Source organism: Dipodomys merriami, unplaced genomic scaffold (genome assembly GCF_024711535.1).
Source record: "Dipodomys merriami isolate MVZ:Mamm:240054 unplaced genomic scaffold, mDipMer1.0.p SCAF_234, whole genome shotgun sequence".
Taxonomy (NCBI): Eukaryota; Metazoa; Chordata; class Mammalia; order Rodentia; family Heteromyidae; genus Dipodomys; species Dipodomys merriami.
The window spans coordinates 791,202-811,539 of record NW_027203760.1 but is presented as its reverse complement, the minus strand read 5'-3'; the positions used below and the strand labels follow the sequence as shown (position 1 = coordinate 811,539).

Genomic DNA, 20,338 nt, shown 5'->3' with positions numbered 1-20,338 from the left:
TGGCATAAATCTTGGGATTGATGGTTATAGACATAATAGCTTACACTTACAAACAATTGCTCACTCTTGAAGAATTAATTATTACACATGCTTCACAGTTTTATCCTCTACAAGAATGTAGCTATTTTTCTGTTTACTTCTCAATCTGTAAAACCCCATTGGAAACTGAATTTATTGCAGAATTACATAACATGCAAACAGGTACTGTTTGGAATCTCTTAGGAATGTTGAGAATTTAAAAATGAGTAGTTGTTAGTCATAGGAATTTTGAAGAACACATATATTCTGTCCACTTAAAAACTTACTTACTTTGAAAATTATGGATTTCCATAGTATTAAACTGGGTCCGGTCGTGGGGCCTGAAGGCTGGGCCTGGGGGCTATCCCTCAGCTCTTCAGCTCAAGGCTAGTGCTCTACCACTTGAGCCACAATGCCACTTCTGGCTTTTTTCTTTTTGCTTATTTGGTGCTGAGAAATCGAACCCAGGGCCTCAGGCATGCAAGGCAAGCGCTCTACCACTGAGCCATCTTCCCAGACCCTGTTTTCTGTTTTAGAATGAGAAAGTACTAAATTTATTCTTTTTTGAAAAATTTGGCAAGTATATTGTGAAAATATTTTCTAGTTGGATAACATTCAAGTTGATGAACCTCTGATAAATAAGGGGTAATTAATTCAAATTAGAAGCCAAATAGTATTGATTTTTAAAATGTTACTACATAAAGAATAATATTTACTGTGCCAATACAGTAAAATTACATTTTATGCAGCTTATTTTTTCAATTTTATTATCAAATTGATGTACAGTGACTTTACAGTAATTGTAAGGTAGTGAATAAAAAACATTTCAAACTTGTTACCCCTCCCTCATTTTTCTCACAGTTTTCCTTCACCACTTCACCCCTCACAAGTTGTAAAGTACATTTCCAACTTATTGTCTTGTGAGTATTGCTATTGCATTGGTTTGCCTTTTGTCCTTTGTCTCACCATTAGGCTCACCATTGTCTCACCATACAGCAGGGATAAACCATAGGGGAAAACCCCAAAGAAAACAGAAATCACATAGTTCATCAAAAACAACAACCACAAACGAAAAAGAATCTTGGAATTCATTTTGCTTAACATCAGCTAATATGGTTACATATATGCATAACAAAGCCACTGGAAAATAATAGCTGCATGGATACTATATCATGAAAACAGCATGTTAACATTTTGATGGTAAAGGTGGAATTAGGATTGGTGAATTTGCAGTTCTGATAAAGGATTTTCAACAGTTTTAAATTTATGACAGGTAAAATTTAATAGTTCAAAATTTTTAATAACTTAGCCTATTAAGAAAATTTAAAATTGCCTGGAAGAATAGGCTTTCATGCAAAGAAATCCAAGGAAACTTAGTAGAGAGGGAGCAATGTGGATGCTCAGAAACCTTGCTGTAAATCCTGTAGGTTCCCTTGGAATTGTCCTTACCCAGGAACTATATTATCACTGTTTGAAAGAAGGTTGTAATGGAATTTAAATTAAAAGTTCTTTAAAAAAAATAAAGAATCAAAATTTGTGAATTTACCTTTAATTACCAAACAGTAATTTTCTGAAAAAGATAATTTGAGTCAAAATATTTAGGGAGAAAGTGCCCTCCACACTGAAAGAAGGTTGTTGGGATTACACATTTCTGTTTGTAACACTTTCCCCATGTCTTTGGACGTGAAGCAGTGAAATAGAAAAAAAATTTGATTGGATACTTCACACCAATGATTTCACATTTCTAAGTGGCTCACAAAAAATAATATTCTTAATATGAGGTAGTGAAGACTTCTTTTATTACATATGCCAAAAATTTCAGAAAAGAATTGAGCGAATGGAAAAATTAATAATAAAATTTTCTTAGAAGCCTTAGCTAAGCGTATTGACTTCAGCAGTGAAGGGAGGCCAAAACTTTTTGACGTAAATTGTGTTAGTATTTTTACTCCCTAAAGTGATTTTACAGAGCCCATTTGGATCACTACAATGCAGAACTGATTGAATGAAGACATGAAAATACATTCCACATCCAAATGAGGCAACTTGAAGAGTTTTAAAAGAAAATAATAAAGATGTAGCAGTGGTGGAGCCCGTATGGTCCTTCAGCTTCACTAGACTGGAAACCAAGGAGCTGTGATTAATTGGAACTCTGGCAAGAGCTAAGAGTACGACATAGAAGTAGGACATAGAAACATTTTCCTTTTGTAACAGACACTTTCTTCCAAGGTATGGGTGATTTAACTCTATTCTCCTCCATACATGCAAGACCAAGAGAAAAATAATCTATTAAAATAATTTTGCATAGAATAACTTCACTGTTCCTGATATGGTATCTAAGGAGAATCTTAAGAGAGAAGATAAAAAGTGCAGTATTTTTTGCTTTCCTCTAAGCATCTTGTTAGCAAAATATATCTTTGAGGTTAGACAATTCTGATTGAACCAACAAGTGATGGAGTACTTATTTTTGTGGGCACTTTAGACACAAGAAGTCTTTCAAGGTAAAAGAAAAATATATAGCCAAATATTTGTGATCACAGCCTCTTGGACTGTTTTCTGGAGAAAAAGTTTTACATTAGATTTCTCCTTATTAACATAGATGTTGTTTCATGGCAACCAAATACAAGAGAAAAGTTTTATGGACTTACTTGGCCAATTAAACAGCGAAATGAACCCTTAGATATGTATTTTAATGTTTTTTTTCATGCATGTGTTTCTAATGCATCTATAAGATTATCTCTTTGTTGCTTTGTATGTCCCTCCCCCACAGTATAACCCCTGCTTTCACTATATTTGATGTCAGTATAACTTGTGGAGGAGATGGGGAAAAACCAGTTGTTTAAGGATACAGGTGGGCCTGTTGCAACAATGAGAAGTACAAGTTGTCATGTCCAAAATGAGCTTTACAACGTCGGTGCGGCGGGGGGGGGGGGGGAAGGGGGGAGGCTGGGAAGTAATGTGAAGGGTAAACAAAGGAGGAGGCTGCAGTGCTTGGTAAGAAATACACGCATTATCCTGCCCATGCAATTGTAACCCCTCTGTACAGTATGTTCACAAATAAAATTAAATTAAATTAAAAATATAAACAGCATGAAATAAGAAAATGGCAAATAATATTTAATGAAATTACTTTGACCAACTACTTTGCCAGAAGAAAGAAGGAAAAATATAATTCAAAATCAATTGACTTAAAAGTATGAAGAAAGAGTAGTGAAGAGAGATTAGAGAAAATATAGAGGATTGTTTTCTCTCCAGTGGAGTAATGGTTCTTGATCTTGTTTCTTCCATTCTACCTCACAAGCTACCAAGTGTGTCTCAGGACTGGATTATCCAGTTCAGACAGAAAACTCGTAGAAGTAAGATACTGTATGCAGCAGATATAGGTGATCTATAACCTTAGACAATCTATTTAATTCTGTTCAAAATTCTCCCCTATTCCAAACTTCCCTCTTTGAACAGATTTGTTTGCTTTTCCCAAGACTGCATTTCATTAACTGATTAAAATTTTGAGTGTTCATATTCATACTCTCTAGAGATTGCTGTTTGGTTGTGATTTTTGTGTGTTTTTGTTTCTAGTTGTGTTTTTTAACTGAATTTTAAAAGTTTGTGCAATTGTGTTACAATTAAATATATCCATCTAATTGTCCAATGCTCCTAGATCAGAGTCACTCCTTCTATCATTCTCAACCAACTCTTTCTCCAAGATTTATTTCCAATTTACCACTTCCCTCTTCATATGTGTACATTCAGTATTCTAGCTGTATTTGCTCCTTGTTCATTTTTCATTCATTCTATGTCTTTACTATAATTCCTCTTTGGTTTCAACTTCCTGATAATCATTCTGTTAAACTGTCTATTAATACTTTGAAAGGTTTATATACATTCCCTGGAGTTTCAATCCTGCATATTCTTGAAATGATGTCAGCTTATATTTCCATAATTCATTCATCTGCAGCAACAATTTGCAAGACTGGAGACGGGAAGCACCTAAACATGATTATTTCTCAACCGTTTGAAAGATTAATCTTTAGTCAAAAAAATAGTTAAAAAATGGCTTAGAATGTATTCCTAATTATGCATTTTTATAAATGGCTTTGTAGAATGGAGTGATTCTTTTATTAAACATGGAATAATATTTTCTACTACCTATAAGTTTTGGAAAAAGAAGAAAATTAAAATTTATTCTTAGATAGAAATATGATAGAAATAGAAGACAGATACTATGTTTGTCGTATCTCTGATTAGTACCCATATTCAATACTTAAAGTCATATTTCTTACTATGTTAGACAGAGGGAAAACATAAAATAACATATGATAAGGCAACTATTTGTGATTGTTTAAAATGTACCTTATTAAATGATGAAATTTATTAGCTAACGTTTGGGTTTGAACTTTAGGAGGCTGACATATTAAACACATTTCTGAAAGGCCCATACTGAAAAACACAAATTGTGGGTGGTACTATTTCTACACATTAATGAATGGTTGAACATTTTTGGCATTAGTGCTGTGTAAATAATTCAACTCTATTGTAACTTGCTCCCTACACTTGAAAAACTTGTAATGTCACTAAGTATCATCAACTTGTCAAATGTTATTTTGGCGAAAGTGATTTTAAAAAGTTTATTTGAAAAGTAATATACTTGGTTTGAGAGTGACATTTTTATACCAGAGAACCATGTTGTACTGAAGTCCCAGTGTTTTGAAGCACTCCTTAGTGCTTCAAATGTTTTTCTGAATTACATTTGACCTCTAAGTCAAGTTTTCGGGCTTTGGTAGACCAATTATAGATCTATACTTCTAGGAACTATTTTTTGGCCCACTTATGTTGGAATAAAATCTTTCATTAATCATAGGTGAGGGGTATTAAAAATAATCTTATGACACTTTGTGAACTTGTTCACTCATATGGGCTGGTCATCTGTAAGTTGACTGTTTGAATTACAGTACTTTCTCTCAAATTTTGTGATCTTATCCTTCATTTTAAGTTGCCTTGCATTTCACAATTGCTAACTGCTAATTCCTGCATCTCAAGGAATTGGGGCCCTGAAATATAGGAAATGCGAAATTGAGATGGGTCTTCAATTACTTTGTGTTGATATTTTGCATGGGCTTTGGTGAAAAGTCTTGCCCCTGTTATCTGATGATGCAGGTAACTGGGCCTTTGGATCCTAGGACCCATGGGTACTGCAGAAGAATAATATTTTTTAGACATCTTAGCAAAATTTGGGCATAATCAGTAAGAATGCTTCAGAAATATGGACAAAAACAGTTTGGGACAAGAGAGTTAAAGCAATAAACAGAGCAGCAGAGGAAAATCCATTATAGATTAGAGGAAAACATTGTTTTTTTATCATGTGGATTCAGAAGACCAAGAACAGTTATAATGTATCACAAGTTTTTACTAAAAAGATTTCATTGATACTTTTTCTAGTCTAATATATATTTGAAACCTAAATATTTATATTCTAATTCTATTTATTGGAGTAAATAAATATAAATTTATTTGTCAAATTATCAACTAATTCTAGTAAGTTTCATTGTGTGAAATATAAAATCAGCACATATAAATATAAAATATATAACTATATATAATATGATTAAAAGACACATGTTTTGTATTGTTCTGTTGTAGTTACTGTATCAAAGGCAACTCTGTTTTAAAGTATGATTCCATTATCTCTACTTCAGTGTTTGATAGAGTTAGACCTAAAGCTTTATCATTTGTAGATTTACAGCATGGAGGCAAGAGGAAACACTGTGATTAAAACATTATCAATTTAATGCCTAATAACGAGGAGAAACATATGCACTTCTCCTGCAACTATGAAAATATTTGGTGATAAAAAGGCAGTAGTGTAAGTTCCTGCCAGGAACTTACAGACAGGCCAGGACATTAAGTAATCATGCATACGAACAATTTTTTCACCTTCTTGGCTTTAGCCACTTTTAAATGGAAGGTATAATAAACAATTATATTTTGATAAAATACCTTCTCATCTGAACAGTTCTGTTTGAACTGTTCATCTCTCTATGATCCCTTGTAACCAAGATGAATTTTGTTCTAGTAAGAAAATCTTTGCTGTCAGGGTAAGGTATTCTGTTTGGTTTGTTCCCACATGGAAGAAAGGTAAAGGCTCAGGTAGACATTTGTTCCAGTAACACCTCATTTGGGAAAATGTCAGCTGAAGAAGTTTAGAAGTAGCTCTTAAGCAACGCTTAGTTTGAATCCATTAGGTCCACAAAGCTGGATAAATAAGTACTTGAAAAAGCCATCACCTTTGGACCTGACTATAAATAATAGAGAGTATGATCAAATTCCAAATAAAAAGACTTAAGATACTCATTAGCAAAAAAAGTTTGCAAATGTGAGCAATCGACTGATCAATATAATTTTTTCCACTATTCACAGAATTTTAGGGAAATAAGATCAATAGCATTGTTAGGAACAATAAGGTTTCCTTGTTACAAGTAGGCACCCATAGATATAAGCCTGTATAAAGATTACATCATTAACTATTTAATTTAGAGGATACTACATGCTTCAGCAGCACGTATACTCAAATTACAATACAGAGATTAACATGGCACTTGCACAAAGGATAATATGAAAATTTGAGAAGTATTCCATATTTTTCATTCTTCAGATGCAAGAAATGAAAAAAAGTTATTAAAAAGTTGATTACAAAATTACAAGTGTAACAGTACACGTAATTCAAACATACACGTAATTAAATTTAGTTTGACATCAGTGTATTAAATCACCTCAGAAAGGCGTTTACATAGCATAAACTGTACAAAACTTTTCAAATTAGACAACATTGTCATTTCATCCCAAAGAAAAATAATAATAAGGCCTAGAAAAAAAGGAATCAAACTGTTTCTATATGGAATGCAATCGGAAAGGACACATTAATGAAACTATATATTATAAAATAATATAGAATTCAAAGTATATCTAGGAGAAAATAAATTATGAACATTATGCAAACATAGAATATAGAATATTTTAAAATATACTTTTTCAGACAAGCACCAGAAATATTTTAGTTTCTGTACTACTCATTTCAACAGGTAAATTAAAATTATTTCTTATTAAAAAATAACAAACTCTGAAGAAATTATTATACATGTTTACAAAAACTATTGAATACATTTTTCAATCCAAGGCAGGCAATTCACTTGGAAGAATTCCGTGGAATCCATGAATTTTTACAGTAAAATATTGGTGCTACTGGGCACTGGTGGTTCATGCCTATAATCCTAGCTACACAGGAGACTGAGATCTGAGGATCATGGTTCAAAGCCAGCCTGGGAAAGAAAGTCTGTGGTACTCTTATCTCAAATAAACCACTAGAAAACTGGAAGTGGAGCTGTGTCTCAAGTGGTAGAGGGCTCACCTTGAGCTGAAGAGCACAGGGATATCTCCTAGGCCCAGAGTTCAAGCCCCATGACCGACCAAAAAAAAAGATATTGCTCTTATTTGGATTGTGAAAATATTTTGTAGGGACACAAAAGATGGACTTGCATTTTTGAAATTTAAGAAACTTAACCCGACCATTAGGACTTCGGTGAACAATTTTTACAGCCTTTCACAACTTCATAGAGGTAGTGATACATACTTATCCTTTTGGCAATATCAAATACAGTTTCTTCTATGTTGTTCTTCAGGCCTGGAGTTATATAATGGTTCAACAGAAGGCGATCTAGCATATCTTTGCTATCTCAATTCTCAACAGCAAGATATAAGGGTGTCAAGAGTCCTTTAGTTTGGGGAAGTGTTACTGTGGCTCAAGCGGTAGAGCAGTCCCCTTGAGCTGAAGAGCACAGGGACAGCACCCAAGCCCAGAGCTCAAGCCCCATGACCGACCAAAAAAAAAAAAAACACACAACAAAAACAAAAATCAAGCAAACAAAAATATTTGGGCTGGGAAAGTGGCTCAGTAGTAGAGCCCTTGCCTTGCATACATGAGGCCCTAGGTTCGATTCTTCAGAACCACATAAGCAGAAAAAAAACTGGAAGTGGTGCTGTGGCTCAAGTGGTAGAGCGCTAGCCTTGAGCTGAAGAGATGAGGGACAGCGTCCAGGCCCAGAGTTCAGGCCCCACGACCAGACCAAAAAAATTTTTAAAAAAGAGTCCTTTAGTTTGGGCATTGGTATCTGTATCATGATGAAGTAAGAAAGAAGCCACTCTGGTATTATTCCATGTATATGCACTGTTCAGGGGTGTCCAGTCATCTACAGTTATTGCATGTGCCGCTTGAGACACCAACTCACTGACAATGTCTAAGTGTCCACCGTAGGCTTCTCGAAGAGGGGTATACTCATCATCATCCCTACTATTCACATAAGTGGCCTTTTGGGAAAGAAGTCTCTGCACTGTAGTAAGCTGAATATTTTCGGCAGCCCAATGAAGAAATATGCTTGGATCCTTCTCCATTTTTTTTCTTGCAATTGATACCATTCTTTACTTTTTCATCTTGTTCCCCATATTCCTAAGAATCGCCTAACCAGAGACATTGAGTGCCAGTGGGAATGAGGTGTCCATGTATTTCCCTAATAGTTCACATTGGTTGAACTGGTCAGAAATATCTGGTGAATTTTCTGCAACTGTTTATTCACCATGATTTATTTTCTCTTTTTCCAATTTTACTATTCGAAATTATTCTAACTGGAGAGTAGGGAATTGATGGAGAGCAGAGGAAAGATGTTCCTCCGTATTCAAAGGTACAGACTGAAAATGAGGACCAGTGATGTCTTCATGTGCAGCTTATTCTAGGCATGAGAAAATAGGAAATAATGCCTTCTATATAAATGATTTGGGAAATGGCAGAGCAAAAAGTGAAATGATACAACCAAAAATATAAAAGCAAAATAAATTAGGATAATTATGGAGCAATCATATTATCTATGAGAACCATGAAAGGGAGAGAGAAAGAAAGAGACAGATGTGTAATGACGTAGCTAGACACAAAATCCATGCCTCTGATCAATTTGTAGAGCAAACAAAATTTTATTTTTTAAAAGAGATGGAAATCGAATTTATGTATTTACTTGAAGTTAGTAAATACATTTTTGTAGCCTACGTAAAGAGACATAACTTTACCAAATTACAGACAGTAAAATAAATCCTTGATAGTTCTAGTAACAGATCTGACTGAAATCAGTTGAATCATACTTTTCTTGTACAATGAAGGAATAAGAGGGTAGTAAAGCAGCTAGAGAAGGCAGGGAGATTGTATCTGTGACAAAACTTTGTGGAAATTGGTATTGAGGATTTCTTACTGGAAGCATGATTCTGAAGTATTGCTTGCCGATTCTGAACTATTGATTTGATCATTATATTCTCCAAGAAGAAAATGAGAATTGATAGTGAAGGACTACTAATACATTTTGACCTTCTCATTAAGCAGTTTCAATCATCAAAATCACATGAAGACAATAGACAGGCCTACTGTTTAGATGAAAGCAAGTGTCTTATAAAAACAAGGAATGTATATAGTCATGAAAAGGACTTCTATTTTACCAATGCATCATACATTTTTCTAATGTTGGGTACCAATAAATAATGGATCTATTAGAAAGCTCTTAAGGCTCATATGTTCAATAGTGAGGTATTTTTTGTGTATGGTTTTAAGAATAAATTTATATTACTAACTTGAATTTCTGACAGGACAGTATCATCACTGTACATCTTGCTTCTATACTCTCATTTTAAAATTACCATCTAAGTATGTGCATTAGATAACTATATAGGAAAAAGTAGAAGCCACACTGATGGCTTATGTCTTTAGTAGTAGTTAATCAGAAAGATGAAATCTAAGCATTGTGGTTTGAAAGCAGACCAAGAAAAAACAGTCCATTAGATTCTGATCTGAAAGTAACCAGCAAAAGCTAGAAATGGAGCTGTGGTACAAGCAGTAAAATGCTAGCCTTGAGAAAACTGAAGCAAAAAATAAATTCTGGGACAAAGCCAGGCCCTGAGTTCAAGCCCTAGTATTAGCACCAAACAAATAAATTAATTAATAAGGTAATTAATTAATTAAAACTAAATTAAGTGGTCACATGTGGAGAGGCAGGTAAAATGTAACATGCGTGGTAATGGTTTATGTATTATTTTGTAATAAGGCATACTATCATTTGTCCTAATCACTAATATTTTATGTGGACTTTTTTGTACAATAAACCCTGAATTTAGCATGCGTGTATATGTGTGTGTACATGTGTGAACATGTGTGTATGTGTATATGTGTGCGTGTGCTGTTGCAATGTTGCTTGCCAATGTGGACAGGGTGAGGCTGAAAAAAGCTAACTGTGTTGCAATGTTTTTATTTATCCGTGTTCTGTCATATCATTTCAGTGGAACCAGCCTTTGTACATATTATTTGTCTAATAATAACATCATAATCAAAGCACTTACAATATTAAGTTAGAAAAGAGACCGCTTTCAGCTCTTATTGTATGTTAGGTAAGAAGATACAGACATAGTTAGTTAGTAAGTTGTTGCTATAAGATGATTGTCAGTACAAAATACGTATTTGACCTCTTAAATTGCTTATACTTTTAAGATACACTCATGGAGTGATTTGGACCGACTTGACCAAACAGGTATTATTCTGATTATTCCTGTGAAACACAAGTTGGATAAACTCTTTCCGGATTTCTGTTGAAAATCACTTTCTTTGCAAGATTATATCTATTCTCACTAAGAGATAATCCAACCCATATTATGTTTGAGTATCCCATCTTATTCATTGAAAATAAGTATTGTGGATATGCTTGTTAGATATTCCTTTCGAAAACGAACAAACAAAAAGCAAGTGTTATGTCCAGATTGTGGATGCATTTGAAGGTGTTTTGTACATGCACAGGTATCTTTACTAATGGCTCTTTTGTGGGAGAAACTACGGCAACTTTAACAAATAAGGCTTTTTGAATATCTGTTCCAATATACATAACATCTCAGAGCAAGTCTTGCAATTTCTGAAAATCCTTTGAATATTTTAGTATTATTTCAGTTCATTGACTGTAAAGCTAAAATTTCTGAAATATTGTTAAGATCTGAAAATGTAAGTGGGTATATACGCTTTTTTATGCTTCATTTTATGAAAACCCTGTTTTTATGAAAGTAAATGGAATAGAATAAAAGAATTAAGTGAATTGGGTAAGCTAATTATTAGTATAATTTTGTTTTCTTTTAGTAGTCCATTGAATGTAGATGATTCAGTTAAATTATTTCCTCTCTACTTCAGTTTGTTTTAGAATCTTTATATTTATGAGTGAACTTTTAGTATAAATAAAGGTCTTTTAAAAATGATTAGGATTAACCTTGTGCTTTTTGTCCTACTCCCAAGAAAATGAGTTATTTTTAAGTGTTAATAGTTTATCATTATTATTATCATAGCGAATCATTATCATTATCATAGGGACTTAAAAATGCAGTAGTATTGATGTCTTTTTAAACCAATTTTATTCACAAGTTGGAGAGTCTTTAATTCATAATTAGGTCTCGGTGTTTATGATTTTTAACCTCTTGTTCCTAACATTAATGATAGGTAAGACTGCATTTTTGGGTATATGAAAGGTAAAATATTTATCTGGGGTCAAATGTGATTTTATATCAGTCTTTCTTTAATAACATTTTAAAGTAGTACATTTCTCTCAAAATGGTGGGTATAAAAAGCAATCAAAATACTTCTAAAGGTAAACAATTTAGGTGAGCTACAATGTGGAAACGATTGCTCCAAAAGACCTGCAGTCTGTTTCCATCAGGAATTGGGCAGGTCATTCTTTCAGTAAGACTGTGTTAACCAGAGATAGGGTCCCCAGGCAGTGCAGGGTTGAGTGAAGGCATAAAATATGATTTTTACTATTTTGAGCTAGAAATCAAGAATGTTATAGTTTAGCAGTTCCTTTCACCAGGGAGGTATAAATTGATTATGAACTTGGAGTTTTCTTATTACAGTTACTTATTTTCCTTTTTTTGTTGTTGGTCATGGGGCTTGAACTCTGGGCTTGGGTGCTTTCCCTGCGCTCTTCCACTCAAGGCGAGAGCTCTACCACTTGGACCACAGTGCCACTTCCAGTTTACTAGTGGTTTATTAGAGATAAGAGTCTTACAGTCTGTCCTGCCCGAGCTGGCTTTGAAACAAAATCCTCAGATCTCAGTCTCCTGAGTAGCTAGCATTATAGGCGTGAGCCACCGGTGTCCGGCTTAGTTACCTATTTTCTAACAAAGATAAAGGAAATATTATTAGAGTGTTCGCAATAATTTTGGGAATTTTCCTAGAATTAGTAGACTGAGTGCTGGTATTTAGTTATAAAATAGAATGAGGTTAGTTCATATAGTGGGAATGGAACGCAGGCTAACACTTACCATGTGTAGAATGTTGTACTAGTAATTCCAACTCTGAAGACTTAAATATCATCTTAGAATTAAAAATAGAAATAGTTTCACTTTATGGGATTATTGTGAGGATTAAGTTAGATACCAAAGGTAAAGTACTTGGAAAAACAATCAGAGTTTGATATTTTCTACCTTTTATTTTATCATGTGATATATTCTAATATTTTTACTGTGATTTTTATATTGTCTATTTAGGATATGCAAAGTGATGTATTGATATACATTGCGTTGTTCACTTTTCTCTCATTATGAGGAAAATACCTGCTAAGAAAATTTCTGAGAAGGAAAGTATCATATTGACTCATGGTTTAAGATCAGATGTCTCCATTGTTTTTAATTATATTTTTATTAAATAGTTTTACGAAATGTTTTCCATTCAACGAATCAGTTTATAAGTACAATGGATCTTTACATAACTTTCTCACATCCTTCCAAACCTCAACCCACTTTCGTTTTTATTAGTTTCATACTATTTGCATTGAATATTATGACTTCACTCTCTACTTCCATAAATCTCTTTATTTCTTCCCTTTGATTTCCCCTCACATTTTCCAAGTGGTAGCCTCCTGGTATTCATTTTGTTGGATTAAAAGTTCAATTTTATAAGAAATTACACCTGTTAAATACTCCTCTACAAATAGCATGCTTTGATTTATACTGTTGTTTAACTTGCATAAAATTCTGGCTTCTAAATACACGTTATTTTTGTGTCTGGCTGCGACTTCGTTTACTTAACATAATTTTAGTTCTATCCATTTCTTTGCAAATGCTGTAACAGTCTTTATACTGGATGGGTGCAATCCAATTGTGTATATGTGCAACACTTTCTCCAACCATCCCTCTGCTAAAGTGCGTCTAGGCTTTTTCCATAAATTCTCTACGGTGAATAGTGCAGTAGTGAACATGATTGTGAGAATGATTTTACTCTAACTTTTTGGAAAAATTCATCACTGTTTTTTTGGGAGCAATCCTCTAGCCAATTTTCCAGAATTAGCACATCCCTTCCTTCATCTACATCACAACGTTTTTCAGGTCCTCAAAAACACACTACCCCCTACAGGTACCAATCAGCTAAAACCACACTGTGCCCATATTCTTTTGTTGATGTTATTATTTTCTTTCTGGTTGAGGGGCCTGAACTCTGGGCCCCTCTGGTGCTGTCCCTCAGCTTTTTTGCTCAAGGCTAGCAATCTACCACAGCGTCAGTTCTGGCTTTCTTCTTTTTGCTTATGTGGTGCTGAGGAATCAAACCCAGGGCCTCAGACATGCAAGGCAAGAGCTCTACCACTGAGCCACTTTCGCAGCCCCGATGTGCCCATATACTTTTAATACAGTTTTTCATAATTTTACACATAATTTAGTGAGAACCTTCTATGTACTTTCCTAATGTGGGAATGAGGTATATGACAATAGAGCAAAAGTAAGAGATATGGAATTTAATTAGCTATTATCATATTTAAAATAATTTTCAGCTCTAACTCATAGCCTCACTTAGTATTATTTTAATCTTTATTTGATTACTTCACCTATCCCCTAAATTATAACATGTGATTTAAATACAAAGGCAAAAAAGTGTGGTTTGACTTTGACACTCATGTGTGAGGATGCACAATATGGGCAAATAAAGGGATTGGAATTAATAGCCATTATCCATTTTGTTAAATGGTTTTCTCAAACTGATTCTCACAATTCATATTTCACTCAACAACAAGAAACATGTGACAATTCCCTTTGTTTTGCTCCTCATTAAACTTGTTTCCAGGTTATTTTATAATGAAGGATGATTTCATAAATCTACTGTAGATACAAAAATATCTTAAAATATTTCTATATGTATACATTGATATAAATATAAACACATATATTTTAAAGGTAATAATGATAAATTATAACTTCTGAAAATGTACAATTTACTAAATTATTAAAAACATGTATGACTCAGGCCTGGAATCCTGGTTACTCAGGAGGCTGAGATCTGATGATCATGGTTTGAAACCATCCTGGTCAGGAAAAGTCCATGAGCCTCTTATCTCCAAACAACCAACAGAAAATCAGAATTGGAACTGTGGCTCATAGTAGTAGAGTGATAGCCTTGAGAGAAAAGACTTAGAGATATCACCCAGGCTCTTAGTACAATAACTAAAATCTACCCCCCAAAAGTATTTAATTTGCACCTGTATAAATAGAGTATTTCCTTCACCCAAATGCACATCCATGCTCATTTGCAAGTTAACTCTGTTATGTCTGGATTACCACATATTATTATCACTTAAGTAGAAAGTATTACAACACGGGTAAACTCTACCTCTCTCATGGATTTTTCTCCACTCAAATATTCAAATCTTGCAATTATTCCCATTATTTAAAGTCATAGCTTTTTTTCTTTAATACACATAATATTGGAATTTGAATTGAGTGTCTTGTGTCTACTAAATGGATGTTCTTACCACTTTGGCATGCCCACAGCCCTAAATTATCCTGATTAACTTTCAGATAGAATCTTGCTTCCTACTTGTGTATGATCGTGGGCAAAGTCTACTTCATGTTATTCTTCCTGGAATTTAGAATAACAAGTGCCTGGCATTGTGTACAGATCTTTCTGTCCAGTCTGAGCTTTAACCACTATCCTCACAATAGTAGACTCCCTCGTAGTCAGGATTTTCATAAGCTTATCATAGCTATTTTAAAAATAATCTTTGCATTTCCTGCAGGTTCTTAAGTACTGAGTTAATTGGTGTTTTCTTGGGTTGTTTCGTTTCTTTTGAATGTACGTGTTGAGTTGTTCCTCATTTTTCCTTTTGTTTCTTTCACTCAAGTTCTTACCTATAGTGCTGAGAAACCAATTCTTCTTTCTAAAGATAGTCAAGGTGAACATTATTTATTCCAAAACAATTCCAGTAATATTTAAACACCTTCAGAAATTTCGAGAAGATGGCGGAGGAGAATCTGGTGGCTAAACAAGCTCTTGCATAGAAAGCAGTTCTAGTGTTCCAATGAACAGTCCTAGGCACACCAAGTGTGCCATCACAGTACAGAGAGTTTGGGTAGAGAGGGAAAATCCAGGTAAAGAGACAGATCTGAGCATTTTCCAGCAGCCATGGCTGAGGTTGCTGTGGCGGCTGTGGTGCCATCCATAGCCGCCATAACTACAACCCAGAGAGCCTGGGACAAATGTGCCAGATGCAGCGGGCAAGCAGATTTTACTCAACACGAGCAAGAACTGACAAGTAGCAGATATCTTCATCCTGCAGATAGCAGACCAGAGGCTACCGAGGAACCCACACTCCAACTTGAGTACAAAACTAACATCCTCACTCCTTCTCACAGGGACCAGAGGAGGGAAGGACACACCTCCCCCAACACCGGAGATATTCATGTTTAATGTAGACAAAAGCCTGGCTAAGTAGCTAGATCCAACTCAGTTCTTTGATGAAAACAAAAGAGTCATTTAGCACGTCACCTGTACCTACCCTGACCTGCCATTCTCAACTCCACCCATGGGAAAGTCACCACAATAAGGCAGAGAAAGCTACATTCATTAAGGAGTGGCTTTCTTCACTGGATAAACAGAGCCAGAGGCTGCCCCTCCCTACAACAGCCCTGACAATCAATTGAAACTCAGTAAACATAAACCCTGAGAATGGCTCCAGGCTGGGCTCTGTGAATGTCTCAGAAGCTAACCCCTCAGGGAAACCTACTGTTTGCTGAAAGTCCTCAACTTTACCCAGAACCCAGCCTTATCACAGCAACTCCAAACTAGAGGAAACAGCCACCTCCCTCTTTTGTGATACTCAAAGCAGATCTCCCTCCCACTGAACTAGCCTGGGAGGGTATCACACAAACTTCTGGGTAAACCAACAGAATATTTTCTGCCTGCCCAAACAAACTGACTTAAGAAACCAATCAAGCCACAGAAAACCAAACACCACAAGCAAACCAGAGACTCCACCAAGAGACTGGTTACTGACACAAGGAAGACACAGGATCTTTCCATCAAACCCCCAAAAACAAAATCAAAGAAGTCTTTTTTTGTATCTTTGAAAATTTTTACTTTTTAATTATAAAAATTGTTTTCATTAATTTTTTTTCTTCCTCTTATAACTTTTATTTTAGGTGTATGTGTGTGTGTGTGTGTGTGTGTGTGTGTGTGTGCTTTTTGAAAAAAAAAGTTTACTGACCTGTTGGTCTTTTTTGTTCTTTCTCATTCGTTTTACTTTTTCATCTTTTGTTCTTTTTGCATGAATTATTTGTTGTTCTGTTGACCTCCTATATACCTGTCATTGATTATAAGACCTTATCCCCAGTTGTATACATTCTTAATCCAAAAATGTATTACTCAATTCAAAACCTCTTAGGATTAAATTCCTTAATAACAGTATTATTTATTTATACCTATAAACTATTTAAAGTATTTTTATTTTTTAGTTTTTCAGGTCTCCTTTCTATCCCTCCCCTCTCATCCCCGTTCATCTCTCAATTTTACTTCTTTAAATTTTCATTACTTTTAAGAGTTTCACTATTTAAATTTAAATATTTGTCTTTCCATTTTTTCTTGTCTCTTTTTTAAAATTTTTTCTTCTCTCTTTTCTATCATTTTTTCCAATCCATTTCCCTCTGTGAGATTAGGACTTGGTTAATTTCACTCTCCTTTTACCTTTCCACATCCCTCTAACCCTGTTTTCCCCACCTTTCTCCCCAAACATAATAATTTCTGGTTTGTCACATTATTCTTTGGTATTCTTAGCCCATTAAAACATAGTTATTTAATGTTGAATGGACTGTAATTGTTGAACTAGATTGTATCTTCAGACATTTGACTATGCAATTACAGGACTTTGGTTGATGCTTGCCTTAAAATGGTGTTCTAGCAGAAAACTGGCATTACTTTCATCCCAAATGGGCAGAACAAGCAAGAAAAACACAAGGAAAATGGCAAGTCTGGGTATCTCAATTCCAACTCAAGATAATCAGGTGACAGAACAGATAATGAATAATCCAGATGAGAGTTCCCAAAAAGCTCTACAAACACTACTGGTAAACATGGTGAAAGAAAAGATTGAAACCCTGCAAAGGACTCAGTGTGAACGTGTTAGGGAGAGAGAGGAGGCAAACCAAAGATCAAAACAGGAAGCTCATGGGCTTGAGAAAGCTACTCAAAGATTGATACTGGAATTGCGTGAGCAGGTTGAGAATACTCAAAGAGAAAGAAAGGAATTGTGTGAGCAGGCTGAGATCAGTCAAAAAGAACTACAGAAGTTACATGAACCTGAGAAATCTAATCAAAGAGTAATACAAGAATTGCAAGAGCTGGATGAGTGTAGACAAAGATCAATAGAGCCATTCATGGAATCCATAAACAGTCACCTGAAAGGAGTCAGGGAGACCACAAAAAGAATATTGAATGGAGCCCAACAGAAGGAATGGGAGTCCAAGGAAACCACAACCAATCAACTAAGTGATTTGAGAGTAAACACTGAACACCAAATTAAGGGAGTAAAGAATTTCATACAAGATCTAAAACAAAGCTCCAACAAAGAATTTGAAGCTATAACAGCCGACCAATTAAAAGGAAAAGAAATGAAAAATAAAGTAGAAAGTCTTGAGAGTAGGTTAGACTATGCAGAAGATTGAATCTTCGGCATTGAAGACAGCCTAGGTATTATAGAGAAAGAACATACAACTATCCAAGACAAATTCAAGAAATATGATAGATCTTTTCAACACTTGGAAGACACCATCAGAAGGTCTTATCTGAGGGAAATGGGTGTAGAGGAGCACATAGAGACAGAAGGTAATTGTCTAGAAAATTTGTTCAACAGGATCCCAGCAGAGAACTTCCCAACACGCAAAAAGATAGGCACATTCAGATACAAGAAGCTTTTAGAACTCTAAATAGACCATACAAGAACAGGACATCCCATTGTCCAATTAATTATAAGCCACACAGGATCAATTCAGACCAAGGAAAGATCCTTAAAGGTGTCAAGGAGAAAAGATCAGTCACCTATAAAGGAAAACCAATTAGAATCACCTCAGATTTCTCAAAAGAGACAATTAATGCAAGAAGAGCCTAGAATGGTGTATGCCATGCTCTAAAGACAAACAACTATCAACCAAGAATAGTGTACCCAGCTAAACTCTCCTTCATAATTGAAGGTCTAATAAAAATCTTCCATAGCAAAGAAAAACAAAAAATATATCTCCAGCAAATCAGCTCTACAAAAGATACTTAAAGATGTCCTAAACATAGAAAAGCAACAAGACCACAATAAAGGCCAAGAAACCACATACAAACAGAATCCAAGAACCATAGAAAGAATCCAGTAGGCACAGCACCCAAGAAGGTGGATAAAATGGCAGGAGCACCCAAATACCTCTCAGTCCTCTCTCTCAATATTAGGGGATGTAACTCTCCAATTAAGTGACATAGACTGTCTAGTTGGTTTAAAATGCAAGATTCTTCTATCTTCTACCTTCAGGAATCACAACTTTCCCATAAAAATCAAACACATTTTGAAAGTGAAAGGCTGGAACAAAATCTACCAAGCAAACGGTCCCCCAAAACAGGCAAGAGTTGCAATCCTAATATCAGATAAAATAGACTTCAAATTAACATTATTGAGAAGAGAGAAAGAAGGTTACTACATACTAATTAAGGGATATCTCTTTCAGGAGGATATTAAAATTCTAAATATTTGCCAAACAATAGGGCACCCAAATTTATCCAAGAAATACTACTGTAAATCTCACATAGAGCTAACGACATTAATTGTTGGGGACTTTAACAAACCACTATCCCCACTAAATAGATCAACTTGGCAAAATCTCAACAGAGAAACCGCAAATCTAAACAAGTGCTTACATCAACTGATTTAGCAGACATCTAGCAAATATTCATCCAGCAGCATCAGAGTACACTTTTTACTCAGAAGGACATGGAACATTTTCCAAATCAAACTTGTCAAAATTCAGAAACATTGAATTCATATCTTGCATTCTATCAGACCAAAAGAGAATAAAATTAGAACTCAACACAAAAAGCCACCAAAGAAAGTCCAGTAAAAGATGGAGGCTGAAAAACACACTGTTCAAACACCAGTGGATCATGGAAGAGCTTAGAATCGAAGTTCAAATATTCATATTATTCAACAAATACTAGCACAGAGATTTTCTGCTCCTCTGGGACACAGAAAAGGCACGATTCAGAGGCAAGTTTATAGCTCTGAGTTCCTGTATTAACAAATTGGAGAGACCTGGAACCAACAATTTAATGAGATCTGACACTCCTTGAAAAAGAGAATCAAGATAAACCCCAATCCAGTTGATGGAAAGAAAGAATTAAAATTCAATCAGAATTAAAAGAATTAGAATCCAAAAAACCATATGATGAATCAACAAAATGAGAAGGTTCTTCAAAATTTAACAAAAATGACAGACCCTTAAAAAAGAAGAAGAAGAGAACACACACAAATTAATAAACTCAGAGATGAGAATGGAAACATCACTACAAAAACAACCAAGATTCAGAACATTATAAAGGAATACTGCTCAAAACTTTATGCTAATATGTTTGAGAACTTGGCAGAAATGGACATTTTCCTGGCAAATATTGACCTGCAGAAACTAAGATGAGTTAAACCATCTTAACAGGCCCATATCAAGCATTGAAATAGAAAGGGCAATAAGAGAACTCCCATCTAAGAAAAACCCAGGAATAGATGGTTATACAGCAGAATTCTACAAGGCCTTCAAAGCAGAGCTCACACCAATACTCCTCCAACTCTTCAATGAAATTGAAAGAGAAAGTTCACTACCAAACTCTTTCTATGAAGCCATCATAACCCTCATCCCCAAACCCCCATCAAAGAAAGAGCACTATAGACCCATTTCTTTGATGAACATTGATGCAAAGCCT

At 34.8% G+C, this 20,338-nt stretch overlaps 1 pseudogene; it reads left to right on the top strand.

Annotated features, from left to right (window-relative positions):
• The first annotated feature begins 6,556 nt into the window (after nt 1-6,556).
• LOC138835387 (U6 spliceosomal RNA) lies at nt 6,557-6,654 on the top strand (annotated as a pseudogene).
• The last annotated feature ends 13,684 nt before the right edge of the window (nt 6,655-20,338 follow it).